Source organism: Musca domestica, unplaced genomic scaffold (assembly GCF_030504385.1).
Source record: "Musca domestica strain aabys unplaced genomic scaffold, Musca_domestica.polishedcontigs.V.1.1 1, whole genome shotgun sequence".
Classification (NCBI taxonomy): Eukaryota; Metazoa; Arthropoda; class Insecta; order Diptera; family Muscidae; genus Musca; species Musca domestica.
The window spans coordinates 20,336,552-20,352,370 of record NW_026712114.1 but is presented as its reverse complement, the minus strand read 5'-3'; positions in this window follow the sequence as shown (position 1 = coordinate 20,352,370).

Genomic DNA, 15,819 nt, shown 5'->3' with positions numbered 1-15,819 from the left:
CATGGTGATGGTGTGGGCCGCTATAACAGTCGCTCTCCGCTCGTATTAATCGACCGTGGCATCAGAATAACTGCCGAAAATTATAGCGAAAATATTCTGTAGGGTATATTAAAGCCATGGACACGCAAACACTTTGGCCGCAGACCTTGGACATTCCAACAGGACTCAGCACCATCGCACTCTGCATGCGCCACCAAAGAATGGTTACAAAATGAGGTTCCTCGCTACATTTGCAGCGTACAATGGCCACCAAATTCTCCGGATACCAATCCGTTGGACTATTGAGCCTGGAGTATTTTGGAAAACAAGGTTGGTACTAAAAAATACAAAAATGTCGATCACCTTAATCAAGCACTTCATCGGGAATGGGCCAAAATACCGCAGAGCAACATTCGGGTAGCGTGTGACGGTTTCGTTGGCCGTTTGAAGGCCATAATTCGTGGCAAGTTGACCAATTCGAACAAATCTAAACTTATTCTAAAATTTGATGCAATTTCCGATATTCTTTGTTTTCATTCAATAAAATTAAAAAAAAAAAATAAAAATTATGGCGTTTAACTTTGTTGCAGTTTTTTTGTCTCACCAAAATGCCAAAATCCATTTTATTTGAGCCGGAGCAATATATGGGACGGAGCAATATACGGGTCTTGGACCTAAATGTGAACCAATTATTACTAGTTTCAATAAGGTTCGTCCTAGGGCCAAAGAAATCATTTGTTCAAATGTCACCCAATGGGAAAATAAATGTGATCTGTAGATTGTTTACAAAAATACGTGGAATTCCTAAAATATGGAATTTTTGTTATACTGAAACGCTGCTTTCTAGGAACGAACTAAAAACTGAATGTCTATCTAAGATATCCTTAAAGAACAAAATGAGGCTCAGATTTCCTATATTCTTGGCATTTTCCAATACTTTTTCCAATACTATATCCAGTATGAATATGTAATATAGGCGTCCATTCATCCTTCAGAAACGGTAAACAAGTAAGCAAAGGCTACAGTCGGGCTGGGACTATAATAAACGTTACATAAAAATCCATTCGAAATGTCAGGGTGTCCGAATAATTAAACTTAAAACTAATTTGTTCATGTTCCAATTTAGAACAGAATTTTGACCTTAGTTCAAAATTTCCTCCTTTCGTCTATAGGCATCATGTCTCCGATTTTTGACTATATTCGGAAATGTTGGTATTTTTTCACACAAAAGTTTTGACCTAAATAGTACAATGGCTATCTAAAATGCTAGGCTTCAAGCAAGCAAAATTCTGTGTCCTCTGGTCAGGAATCAGGAAAATCGCATTTCACGTAGAGGTAAAGGTTAAAAAATCTAATTTTTGCATGTACTGATCTTGTTTCTAAAATCAAATCCAGAAACTATGGAATACACTTTTCCCCTTCAAATCACTGTTCAACTTCGGACACGTTTCACAATACCTCAACGAGTCCGAACATCCAATCATAAGCATAAAAATTATGGTTAAACTACGTAAACCAATTAAAATTGAACAAAATCATGTCTTTGTTATTGTTTCGATGTTGCCATTTCTTAATATTCGGCAAACGAACACATGGTTTGATTTTTTTTTTCGTTGGTTTCATACAGCATACCTGTTCGTTCCACCCCCTGGTAAACATTTGCAATGTTGGCGGTGGTTGGTAGTCATGGTCAGTTAGGCTCAGCTCATTTAGATGCCACATTATGATAGCATTTAAATCATCTCGGACTTGGAAATGGACACCAACCTAATATTTGGTTTTCGCAACGATAGTCGTGTTTGTTTTTGTTGCCTAGGCAGCATATATACCTAGTCATTTCGCAATAAACGTGCGTACGAAATCAGGGGGCGTATTTTTATTGCCATAAATGTCCAATTTTTACAGTATTTTATTATCATTTCATTTTTATCATTGTTCTCTGTTTTTTGGTTGTTATTATTATTTTGATTATTATTATGACCACTATGAGTTTAGTGCAGGACTCTTTAACGATTTAGTTATGGTGGGATTTAGGAAAGTTACAGAAGATACCCTACACTTTGGTTTGGCAATAACAGTGTGCAACACAAAAAATGGATTGCGGAAGAAGGTCGGTAGATGGTAAAAGTAGATCTTACAAGTTTAAAAGTCTCGGTGGTTTTTGCCCACAGATGTATACCCTAAGCCAATGTTCGATTATATAAATATATTTTGTCTTATGTTATGATTATCCAAATGTTTGACCCTCTATGAAGTACTCGTAGGTTCCGAAGAAATGGACCAATATTGTCCATTTCGTACAGACCTAAATTAATATAATATACAGGGTGAGATAAAAAAAACTTCAACAAAGTCAAACGCCACAATTTTTACATTTTTTCTTTAAATTTTGTTGAAATTTAATTGCCAATGAAACCGTCACACGCTGCCCGTATGTTGCTCTGATGTATTTTGACCCATTCCCGGCGAAGCGCTTGCCTGAGGTAATACTCCAGACACAATAGTCCAACGGATTGATATCCGGAGATATTGGTGGCCATTGTGCGCTGGAAATGAAGCGAGGAACCTCACACGATGGTGCCGAGTCCTGTTGGAATGTCCAAGGTCTGCGGCCAAAATGTTTGCGTGCCCAAGGCTTTACTACACCTTTCAGAATATTTTCGATATAATATTCCGCATTTATTCTGTTGCTATGGTCGATTAATACGAGCGGAGAGCGACCATCGGCTGTTATGGCGGTCAACACCATAACCATGGCCAGCGCTTGAGTTCTGGTATCCAACCTAAGGTTCACATTTTCAGCTGACCTCTTTGACAAGTAAACACTATTCATTTGTTTGTTTACAAACTGCTGGACAAGGATTGTTTTCTCATCGGCAAACCCAAATTCGGCAATTCACCACCACACTATCACGCTTGAATTCCATCAGGAATAATTTTTTTCTGGAAAATTCTCACCAAATGCTTTTGTACGCTTGTAAACAATATATGAGCTGTCACTGGAATAATTTTAACAGGTGTCGGACGAGTGGCTTAGAAATGACAGCAGTATGAGGTCGGTTGCAGTTTTTTCATCTTACCCTGTATTCTTGATGAGCGTACAATTCTAAGATGATTTGGCCTTTCAGTCCTACCGTCTGTGGTAATCATTCTAGAGTCAAAACGAATTAAGATGGGAAGCTTTATTTTGCTATTTGGTATGTAGGCAGGTCAATGATGGGATATATCTGTTCACGTCTTCGGAAAGCCCCATATAAAGAAACCTTCCGATATTCCGTATTTTGATGATTTAAGAGAAATTTTTCATTGCCTTTAATTCAGCACAAGAAGTTCCTTCTGTGTACTTTACCTCTTGGAAGAGAATTGTCTTTACAGATCCACACTATCGGAATAGCCCCTATATAACGGTACCTCCGATATTCGCTATTTTAATGATTTTAGCGATTTTTTTACCGGAATTGTTTTAAATTTCGTATTTAAAGTTCGTAATGAGTACCACAGCCTTTGACAAAAAATTGCTTATGCAGGTCCACGTCTTCGTATAGCCGCCATATAAAGGCACCTCCCGATATTCGGTATTTTGATGATTTTAGCGACATTATTCACCGGAATTGTTTCAAATTAGGTATTTGAGGCTCGTAATGGGTATTACAGCCTATGACAAAAAATTGCCCATCTTTTTGGTATATCCTCCATATAATGATACCTCCTGATATTCGATATTTTGATTATTTTAAGAACATTATTCAGCGAAATAGGTTGAAATTTCGTATTTGAAGCTCGTAATGGGTAGTACAACCTATGACGAAAAATTGAAAAATGTAGGTCCGCTTCTTCATATATCCCACATATTTTGATGATATTAGAAACATTTTTCCGGCATTGTTTCAAATGTCATATTTAAAGTTCACAATGGGTACTGCGGCCTATGAGAAAAAAATATATATCGCGAACCACGTCTTCATATAGCCTTCTTTGAGCGATATTTTTCGATGGATTTTTTTGGACATTTTTCAAGTTCCTTCAAAATGGTGGAGGATGCTAAGAGTTCGGCCCGGCCGAACATTGCTTTTATTCTTGTTGGCATATATTGTCTCCGGCAATGATTAAAATACGAGAAAAATGTAAAAATGTTATGCTTCACGTGAGAAACCATGGGGGTATTTTTTCCCCTTTTTAAAAACTATTAAAACTCCCTTTACAGGACGGGACGATTCTTGGTATTTTAAAGGTCAAATCCAAGATTTCTAGTCAAGTTGGTTATAATAGGCATGTTGTGAGTTGGACATTACATAGTCGCCCACTAATACCTATTCCAAAAAAAGCACACTCTCAATTATAGATGAGAAAATTCGCAAACTGCCGGAATACACACATATATGTACTTAAGTATCTACGTCCATACGCATATGTACTTCAAATTGTCATAGTTTCATCTTTTTTCTTCATGGCGATTTTGTTTCGCTCATGTTTCGCTACCATAACTAATTTGTAATGTGACCATTTTGTGTCTTTTTTATAGTTTCTCAAACAAATTTTTATTTTCTTGTTAGTCTATTTTTGTCAATTCGTTTCAGATACACAATAAACGAATATTGTGTCCAGCTGTTCATTTTGGAACGGCGACAATAAAGATTATTTTTTACAATAGGTAAGAAACACCTGAGGCAGTCAGAACTTGTATAAAATAGTTGAGTAACAGAAATATTGTTCTACACCACAATGTGGTGAGGGTATTATGTCTTTGTGCATTTGTTTGTAACATGGAGAAGAAAACAAGAAAGACCCACAGAATCACTTTCTGAGTCGATCTATAGATGCCAATCCATCTGTCCGTTCATCTGCATGTCGCATTTATTGTCCGATTGAAATGAAATTGACAACACATCATTTGTGTGGCGCAGGGACGAACCCTATTGAAAGTGGTTATGGTTGGTCCAAATTAAGATATAGCTCCCATATATATATTTTTGTCAGATTTCATTCATATTCTGCTTCAAATGAGTAATATTCGTCCATTGTATTGTATACATTGGATGTATTTCGATACCGTATTCAGCCTTATTCAGCCTTATTCAGCCTAGAAGCAAGTACTTCAAATTTGGTGTAAATCGGTTCAGATATAACTATAGCTTCCATATATGTTCCATCCGATTTGGTGTTTATGTCCCTCGCATTCGTAATAGGATCAATGATATTTGATACGAGATATCAGATAGAGCCCGGAGATAACTGTTTCAAAATTTACCGGGATGAGTCTAGATTTGCATATAGCTCCCGTCTATATATATTTATCCGATTTAAGGTTTTTTATATTCAATATCAGCACAAATGGTGTCATTTTTGGCTCTTCTGATCGAATTCTGCCTAGAAGTAATAATGTTACATTTGGTTACAATATGTTTAAATATAGCTATAGCTGCCATATATATGTTTCATCCGATTTTATGTTTAAGTCCCTCATATTCGCAATACATACTTCATACCAATGATATTTGGTACCAGATATCTTACTGAGCTCAGAAATAACTCTGCCAATTTTTATCGAGATAGTTTCGGATTTCGATATAATTTCCACATATATCTTCATTCGATTTCATTTTCTTCATTTATCATACCCTACAACATTATGTGTTGGAGGTATTATAAGTTTGATTGGGCCAAAAATTATGTAACACCTCGAAATATTGGTCACCGACATAGGAAACCATATATGCATCTTCCTATCTCGCCGATCTGAGTAGATATAGCTATGTATGTCCGTCCATCCGTCTGTCGTTGTTAATTTGTAATCACGCTACAGGTCGCAATTGTGGCCGGATCCTCACGAAATTGAAAATGGAGGTGGGATTAGTGTTCGAACCAATTTGGATGGTAATTGGACACTATTTAGCGGGTAAAATAAACCATAACTTTAATGTCAAAAAATACGAAATTTTCCACTAAACCGCGAATATTTTTAATCAACGACAAATTACAAATACATGAACTGGTCACTTCTGATCATTACAGTGATGTTAATTACCAAGATATCGGATATGTAGTACAATATACAGGATGAGATGAAAAAACTGTACCCGACTTCAGACACATGCCATTTCTAAACCACTAGTCCGACAGCTGTTAAAATGATTCCAGTGACAGCTCATTATATTGTTTACAAGAACACAAAAGCATTTTGGTGAGAATTTTCCAGAAAAAAGTTATTCGTGATGTAACTCAAGCGTGATAGTGTGATTTCTTTATATGTGGCTGGAAAACTACAAGTCGCTATCGTTAGAGCCCTCCAGCATTTAAATGTGAATAAATCTTTTATGTCTCGTGATACTGGTAGCGTAGCCTGACGTCAAGGAACTGGACGGAAGAAAACAGCAACATCAGCAGAAATGTTTCGAAAAATAAAGAAGCGACTTGATCGAAACCCGCGTCGCAGTAGCCGAGAAATGGCTTGTAAGCTGAATATATCGCAATATTCAATTCGGCAAATATTGAAAAATGAGCTCGGGATAAAGCCATTGAAATTCCAAAAAGTGCAAGAACTTACACCGCAACAGAAAGAAACTAGACTCAAAAGAGCTAAAGAGTTGCTTGGCCTGGCCCAAAATGGTGAACTGCCGAATTTGGTTTTCTCCGATGATGCAACATTCGTTGTCCGGCAGTTTGTAAACGAAAAAAATGATCGTCTTTACTTCCAAAAGAGGTCAGCTGAAAATGTGCACCTTCGGTTGGTCACCAGAACTCAAGCGCTGGCCATAGTGATGGTGTGGGCCACCATAGCAGCCTATGGTCGCTCTCCGCTCGTATTAATCGACCGTGGCATCAAAATAAATGCCGAATATCAACGTGGAAATATTCTGGATGTTTGGGCACGCAAACGTTTTGGCCGCAGGCCTTGGACATTCCCACAGGACTCAGCACCATCGAAATCAGCACGCGCCACTCAAGAATGGCGGCGTGGGACGGTTTCATTTGTCATTGGAAGGCCATTATTCGTGCCAAAGGTGACCAATTTAAACAAATATAAACCTATTCCAAAATTCGATGGTATTTCCGACATTTTTTGCTTTCGTTCAACAAAATTTAAAAAAAAAAAAAATGTAAAAATTGTGGCGATTGACATTGTTGCAGTTTTTTATCTCACCCTTTATATATTCATAACCAGCAAAAAATTCTATGTCAATGTTCCTCTGTCTGTTGAAATCACGATACAGCCCACATTATCTGACGTACAGCTTAAAACTTTGTCAAAGCAATTTGTATTGTTGTAGGATAGTTGGTATTGAAAATGAGATATATCGATCCACGTTTTTTATAGCCCCCATATAACATTACCTCCCAATATTCGATATTTTTATGATTTTTGCCAAATTTTTTCACGGATTTATCTAAAAACTGGTATTTGTGGTTCGAAATGGGTTCTAGCTCCGGCGGCAAAACTTTACATGTATAGGTTCTAGCTCTGGTGGCAAACATTATATGCATTGATCCACGTTTTTGCTTAGCCCCCATACAACAGTACCTTCGGATATTCGCTATTTTGATTATTTTTACTCCATTTTTCCACGGATTTGTCTAAAAATTGGTATTTGTAGTTCATAATCTAGGTTCTAGCTCCGGCTGCAGAACATTGAAAATTTAGGTCCACCTTTTCGTATAGCGCACATATAACCATACTCACCGATACTCGGTATTTTGATAATCCTAGTCACGACTTTGTTTCAATTTAAGTATTTGAGAATATTTGGATTTGTCTATGAATTCGAATTTATTTATCCCCAAGACTGGGTGGCACGCATATTAATGGGACATGATACATGCTAACGGGCTTAATATGAATATGAGCTATGACGAACCATATATTGAAATAATATATAATAATACCCGTGCCATGCCAGAAAAATCGTTTCCTAGCTTCAGTTAAGCAATTTGAAGCTTATTTTTTAATGGCACAAAAGTTGTTATTTTTATTCCCAGTTTAAATTCCTATTTATGCACAATGAGGAAACTGAAAAAAAAGTTTTATAAAACAACTAAAATAACAAAATAAAAAAACAGAATATAACGAAGTGAAATAATAACAACTGGTGCTATCATAACAACCATTTGCTAAAAAAAAACTACTAACAACAAAATAGCGCATAAAACTATATTTTCACTTCTCGTATCCAAACTCCACTCTCTCGCCCCTTGTTTTGGCTTTGGTCCACCGCCAAAACCAATGAAAATGTGAAAATAAACCATTACGGTGTAGAGTTTGAGAAAAGGCTTAAAACTGCAACGTGGAAAAAACTTTCCATGTTATTTTTCCATCCTAACTTTAGTGCTTTTGTTGTTGTCTGTTTTTTTTTTTCTGTTTTGCCGTAACATTGCAGGTAACTGTCAAAATTGATTTTACTCAACTCTGGCATTGGTTGTATTAAACTTTTTCAAATAATTTTTTTTCGCTCTGGCAAAAAGCAACACAAATTGAACAACATTCTGCATTTCTATGATGAGTAAGCCCAACATTCAGGTCCGCTGGCGACCAACAAAACCAAGCAGCTGCAGGCAAAACAAAATCCACAATAATATGTTGGGGAAATTATAAAAGTTTTATAACGCCATTTGTTAGTTCAAAAAAAAAAAAAAAAAAATATGGAAAAAAATAAAACTTTTTAACAAAGCTTCATTAAAAACTCCAAATTAAATCATAGTTTTTCGCCCAGTCAGTGAATGGGAAAATGTTTTGTCAATTATCAGAGTGTAATGCCTTTATACAAGGTGTGTACAAAACAAAAATGAATAAAGAAATTTTTATTTAAAAAAAATAGCTATCTCCACGGAAGAATGTAAAATGTAGGTATGAGCAGTAAGTCAATGATTTACAAACTTTTGGTCTACCCCATAAAAATTTGATCATTTCTCATAATGATTTTAGACTAAAATAGGTCTTTGTGATTTCACAGAATATTCTGGGAAAATATTTTCTTTTAATATCATGATGTTGGAGTACAACACAAAAAATTATTGCAGGTAAAACTCAGTAGATTGTGAAAGTAGAGCTATCTCTATAAATGGTGGATCTAAAATGTATCAACTTATTAAAAGTTGATATCAGAAATAAATATATGAGGGAATTCCTTGAAATCCGTTTATTTTAGGAATATGGTGGCTTGGGTAGTATTACAGACGAATCCAGTAAGGAAAGGTCAAAAGTCGGGCGGGCCGATTTACATGAATTATACCACTATTTATATTTAGTAGAGGTACTCGTAACAAATAAACTCTTATATTGCGAATTTGTGTGAAATAGATCATACGGACAATGATCGTCTTTGGATGCGTATGATGGCTTCAGATCAGTTATAATTTGATAACAAAAGTTACTAATATATGGGACTTTCACCTCTATGTTTTGCGAACCTCTCGACATTGAGAACGTTTAAATTAAAAAATATATTTTGGAGTTATAGCTATATATGATCCAATTTTCGCCAAAATCCATCCTAACTGAGCTAATATTAACCCTTTTTGCGCAACAAAGTTGAAATCGGATGAAAAACATATGTGGGAGATATATCCAAATCTGAACCGATTTCTAAAAAAAAACAAGTTAAAAATTACCAGTTGATTCAACCTATGTTCGATTATTTAAATATATTTTGACTTCTGTTATGATTATTCAAACTGTTGACCCTCTATGGAGTGGCCTCCTAAGGAATGGGCCAATACTGTCCACTTCGTATCGGACATTAATAAATATGATATACATATTGCGACTTGCCAGGTTTGGACTTATAACTTATATGTGCTTATTTTTAGAAAATGTTAAAATGTGCGTGAGGTACCAGATATAGTCGACCCAAGTATTCCATTTTCATGATTCATCTAATAGAGATAAAAATATTGGTGTGGGCAAAATTACAAGAAAATCGAACATTTATATCAAATTTATTGGAAATCATATATTCCATATAAATCTCAGGATTCTGCTTAAGAGAGATATATTTAGATATATCAAGTTGTTAATAATCGCTGTCTTGTTTCGCAAGTTATGACAGAAAAAATAACTTAAAATTATAACCTTTTGTAAGTGAGGTACCAGAAGTGGTTCAGAGATATGTACCATCTTCACAACAGATCTTGTATTAGCAAAAATGTAGGTACCAGAAGAAATGGTCCGATCTCCACAATCTTCATGACAGATCTTGTGCTGTTGGAAATATTTAGATATAACAAGTCTGATGTTAATTTAATCGGATGTTAATTTATGAGCTTAATGGATATTCAGAATTTCGACCTTTTGTGGGGGAGGTACCAAAAGGCGTGAACCGATGTATTCCACCTTAACACCTTGGGTTAATAAAATTATTGGGATGTGTGAAATTTGAAGACAATCGGACTCTTACATATATTTGGTTGGAAAGCCACAAGTGGACATCGTTAGAGCACTCCAGCATTTAAATGTGAATAAATCTTTTGAGTCTCGTACTATCTCTCGTTACCGTGATACTGTTAGCGTAGCCCGACGTCAAGGAAGTGGGCGGAATAAAACCGCAACATCAGCAGAAATTATTCGAAACGTAAAGAAGCGACTTGATCGAAACCCGCGTCGCAGTGACCGAAAAATGTCTCGTGAGCTGAACATATCGCAATATTCCATTAGGCAAAAATTGAAAAAATGAGATCGGGGTAAAGCCATTGAAATTCCAAAAGAGTGCAAGAACTTATAGAAAGAAAATAAACACAAAAGAGCAAAAGAGTTGCTTCGCTTGGCCGAAAGTGCTGAACTGCCGAATTTGGTTTTCTCCGATGAGAGATCGTGTTTACTTGCGAAAGAGGTCAGCTAAAAATGTGCACCTTCGGGTGGCCACCAGAACTCAAGCGCCGGGCATGGTGATGGTGAGGGCCGCCATAACAGCCGTTGGTCGCTCTCTGCTCGTATTAATCGACCGTAGAATCAGAATTAATGCCGAATATTATCGCAAAAATATTCTGGAGAGTGTATTAAAGCCTTGGGCACGCAAACATTTTGGCCGCATACCTTAAACATTCCAACAGGACTCAGCACCACCGCACTCAGCACGCGCGACCCAAGAATGGTTGCAAAATGAGGTTCCTCACTTCATTTCCAGCGCACAATGGCCACGAAAATCTCCGGATACCAATCCGATCCTCACGAAAACTTTTATATGGGTAGAGCTAGGCTCAGAAGGGCTAGGTGTATTGTTTTTAAAGATGTCGGCAATATATTTTGAGGTTTAAATATCAAAAAATGTTCCTGATGTTATAGCCGTTATAAATGTCCCAAATAGAAAGAAATAATAGTTTAGGACTGCTTGTGTAAAAAATACCAATTTTTTCATTCTGCCGAAACGCTGAAAATAACTTGCAGGCGAAATCTAAAATACAAAAATGGCGAACTTCTGGATTTCGTTGACGAATATAGCAAAATATCGTAGACAAACAAATGATATAGATGAACCTAAATTTGGAGATACAGAGAGGCCTCTTGCATTTGGAGATGATAGCAAAATATTTTGGGATCCAAATGAACCAAAAACAGAAAAAATTTCCTGATTGCACAATTGAAATCAATCGACACGGAATTTTGCATGAGAAGAGAGAGAGACACCCTGTATTCATAATCAGCATACAATTCTAAGTCGACGTTCGTCTGTCTGTCACGATACAGCCCACATTATCTGACGTAGAGCTTCAAAATTTGACAAAACAATTTGTATTGTGTCTAGGATGGTTGGTACTGCAAATGAAAAATATCGGTCCACGTTTTTTATAGCCCCCATATAACGGTACCTCCCTATTTGATGATTTTTGCCTATTTGATGATTTTTGCGGATTTGTCTAAAAATTGGTATTTGTGTGTCATAATGGGTTCTAGAGAAACGGAAGAAGTGTAGCATTTTGGATGACCATTGCATTATATTTAGCTGTAACTAAAGCACGACCGAGTGTATAAATATTGGGCAAATGTCCCTGGTCAAAATGCTAAGGGTAATATCTGGGCAGTGCTATATGACATAATTTCAAAAGCGAAATTTTCCAAAATGAATTTGGAAGTAAGGGGACTTCTACCATGTTGTAGTGTAGGATATTACATGGTCGGCCTAGCACTACTATATACTTTGCTTACTTGTTTTAATATAAGTTTTGCATTTATGTAAATGATCGTATGTGCATTTCATTTTATGTACATTTGGGTCTTGGAATTTATTCTATTTATTTTTAACCACCTATACAGGCTTATACGATTCCAGCACCATTGGAACTGAAATTGCTGTATGTAATAAATTAGGATATATTATAATATTTAAATGTAAATTATCCTATTAGTGGCTGTATGACGTCAATCATACTTTTATTCTTGCTTTTACGTTCATTCATTGTATCAGTTTTTGTGCTGTTCTTTCCATACTCCCATTTTTTCCTTGCTCACTTCTTTCTTGCTAGTCTCATAAATATCCCGATATTAAATTTTGGCAAAGTTTGAAAGCGGTATGAAAACAGTTACAAAAGACTGCATTGTTAATTAGTAGTTTCGTTTATTTTTCAAGAAATTCAATTAAGTTGTCAATCAAAAGTCTTTGCAGAGATTTTATTTCGTTGGATGATGAAGACGACGAGGACGACGTTGACTATATTTCGTGTTTTCATTGTAAAATAATTTTTGGAGAAAATATGTTTTTGAAGACACACGCACACTAGCGTAGATGGTATAAGTTTTAATTAGATATATCAAAATGGCAGAGTATATATTTTTTTTGAAGAATGTCAGTGACTGGGGTGGACCATTTAAGAGAATTTTTAATATAATTAATTTACTATTTTAAATATTTTAAAGAAGAAGAAAAGCAGTAAAAACGAAAATTAGAATTTTAAAGTCCAACGTCCAACGCTAAACCGTGTTGCTGAAATGATTATGATAAATTTTCGTTATAAATTGCTATAGAATTTTCATTACTTATTTTAGTATGTCTAAGTCTAAATATATAGTCCATTTGTAGTATATTTATGCACATTTATTTTAAAAACTACCTTCACTCATATTTCTTTACAACTTTTTGGAATTTAATCGCATATACAATCGTGTTCTATTATTCTCTATTCCATTGCACACTTCCATCACTCACAACTCATCTTAAGCTTGAAGAAGCAGCAGAAAGTTTCTTCCCTTACTACCATTATGCATGAATACTTTGTATATGTTTTCCAAAACTCTGATGAAAACAAAAAAAGTGCAAAGACGTAACTCATAAATTTCCAAACTTCATTCATATGGGAGTTTTATGTGTAACTATTTTTTTTTAAAATGAAAAAGCTTGGTGGTTCTGTTCGGAGGTAGTAGAATAGTTATTTGATGCAACCATATACCACACTTCACTTTAACCACATAAATAGGTGAGATTTCATAAAAAACATTCTTTCTGAACAAAACCATAGAGTTCTGTTTGGTTGAATAAGGGTGAGATAAAAAAACCATAATTAATTTTTACATTTTTTTTAAATTTTATTGAATGAAAGCTAAAAATGTCGCAAATAACATCAAATTTTAGAATAAGTTTAGATTTGTTCGAATTGGTCACCTTTGGCACGAATTGGGCCTTCAAACGGGCAATGAAAACGTCACACGCTGCCCGTATGTTACTCTGCGGTATTTTGGCCCATTCCCGGCGAAGCGCTTTCTTGAGGTGATCAACACTTTGGTATTTTTTAGGACCAACCTTGCTTTCCATAATACTCTAGACACAATAGTCCAACAGATTGGTATTCGGAAATTTTGGTGGCCATTGTGCGCTGGAAATGAAGCGAGGAACCTCATTTGGTAGCCATTCTTGGGTGGCGCGTGCTGAATGCGATGGTGCTGAGTCCTGTTGGAATGTCTAAGGTCTGCGTCCAAAATGTTTGCGTATCCAATGATTTAATACACCCTCCAGAATATTTTCCCGATAATATTCGGCATTTATTAATACGAGCGGAGAGCGACCATCGGCTGTTATGGCGGCCCACACCAGCATCATGGCCGGCGCATGAGTTCGGGTGGCCAATCGAAGGTGAACATTTTCAGCTGTCGTCTTTGGCAAGTAAACACGATCATTTTGTTTGTTTACAAACTGCTGGACAGGGAATGTTTTCTCATCGGAGAAACCCAAATTCGGCAGTTCACCACTTTCGGCCAAGCGAAGCAACTCTTTAGCTCATTTGAGTTTATTTTCTTTCTGTTGCGGTGTATGTTCTTGCACTGTTTGGAATTTCAATGGCTTTTCCCGAGCTCATTTTTCAATATTTGCCGAATGGAATATTGCGATATGTTCAGCTCACGAGCTATTTTTCGACCACTGCGACGCGGGTTTCGATCAAGTCGCTTCTTTACTTTTCGAAACATTTCTGCAGATGTTGCTGTTTTCTTCCGTCCACTTCCTTGACGTCGGGCTACGTTACCAGTATCACGGTAACGAGCGATGGTACGAGACACAAAAGATTTATTCAAATTTAACTGGTGGAGTGCTCTAACGACAGCCACTTGTAGGTTTCCAGCCAAATATAAAGAAATCACACGCTTGAATTCCATCACGAATAACTTTTTTCTGGAAAATTCTCATCAAAATGCATTTTTACGCTTGTTAACAATATAATGAGCTGTCACTGGAATAATTTTAACAGCTGTCGGACGAGTGGCTTAGAAATAACAGAAGTATGAAATTGGTTGCAGTTTTTCATCTCACACTTACAATGAGGCAAATTATATAGGCAAATTTGTTGACTTCAAAGCTGCCTATTTAGTAGGGAAAATTATCGGTAGGTCTTTAAATATAAGTATTTATAGAATATTCCAAAACCTGCAATTACATTCAGCATTTCTAGTGAATATATGTTGTGTTTACTAGGACATATATCCACTTCCTGTGGAAATTGAGTCTAGGGCCCAGAGGGTATGTAAATAAACAATATATTTTCAAACAAGGTAGAATATCGGTTGACTTTGCCCATATGTAAATACCTTCAGCATTTGACCATCTGGACTTACATATCGCAACCTTATCTAATGTTGGTATAAATATTGCAATGCTTTATGTTTAAAGAGAACTATGTAATAATTTGGCATTTTAGGAAAGTTTATTATATTTGTGGGTACGATACCAGAAGAAGCGACAACTTTGATTTGTTGGTGGTGGTGGTACGCGGAGCAGTGAAGCTATATTTTCAATGATCGTTCCCAATCTACGACAGATATATAGATATTGTTTCCGACAATGTTTCTCGAAAATAAATACTATCTGTCAACTACGAGAGTTTAAATAACTTTGATCTTCTGTGGTGATGTACAAAAAGGTCAATATTGTCAATTTTCGCACCTGACCTAAGTCTTATCTATAAAGTATTCGGACATAAGTCCCACGGACATAAACCCCTTTGCAATTATGTGGATTATGTCCGACTTTTTGGTCATAACCCCCATAATATGAGGGGATCTCGTCCGCTTCGTCCGGATTAGGGGATTATGACCGCTTGCTGTTTGAGTTTCGGAGCTATGCACAAATTGACTTAAAATCTTAATCACAGGTAGGTATTTTTACCCTGATTACGGCCAAGTAATTTGTCCATGAGGAAAATACCTGGGTTTTATCCGGTTCTACAAAACTGATATGTACAAAATGTATACCCCTAAATCGAATCCAAATGTCCTGAAACGGATTTGGCCCAAAGAGACCTAGGGACTTGAAACGTTAATTCGATGAGGAACGTTTTGGACGTATCAAATGATATATACCCTCTGTAGCCATATGGTTGAGGGTATGAAAAATGACCGAAACGTAAAAAATACTGGAAATCGAATTTATC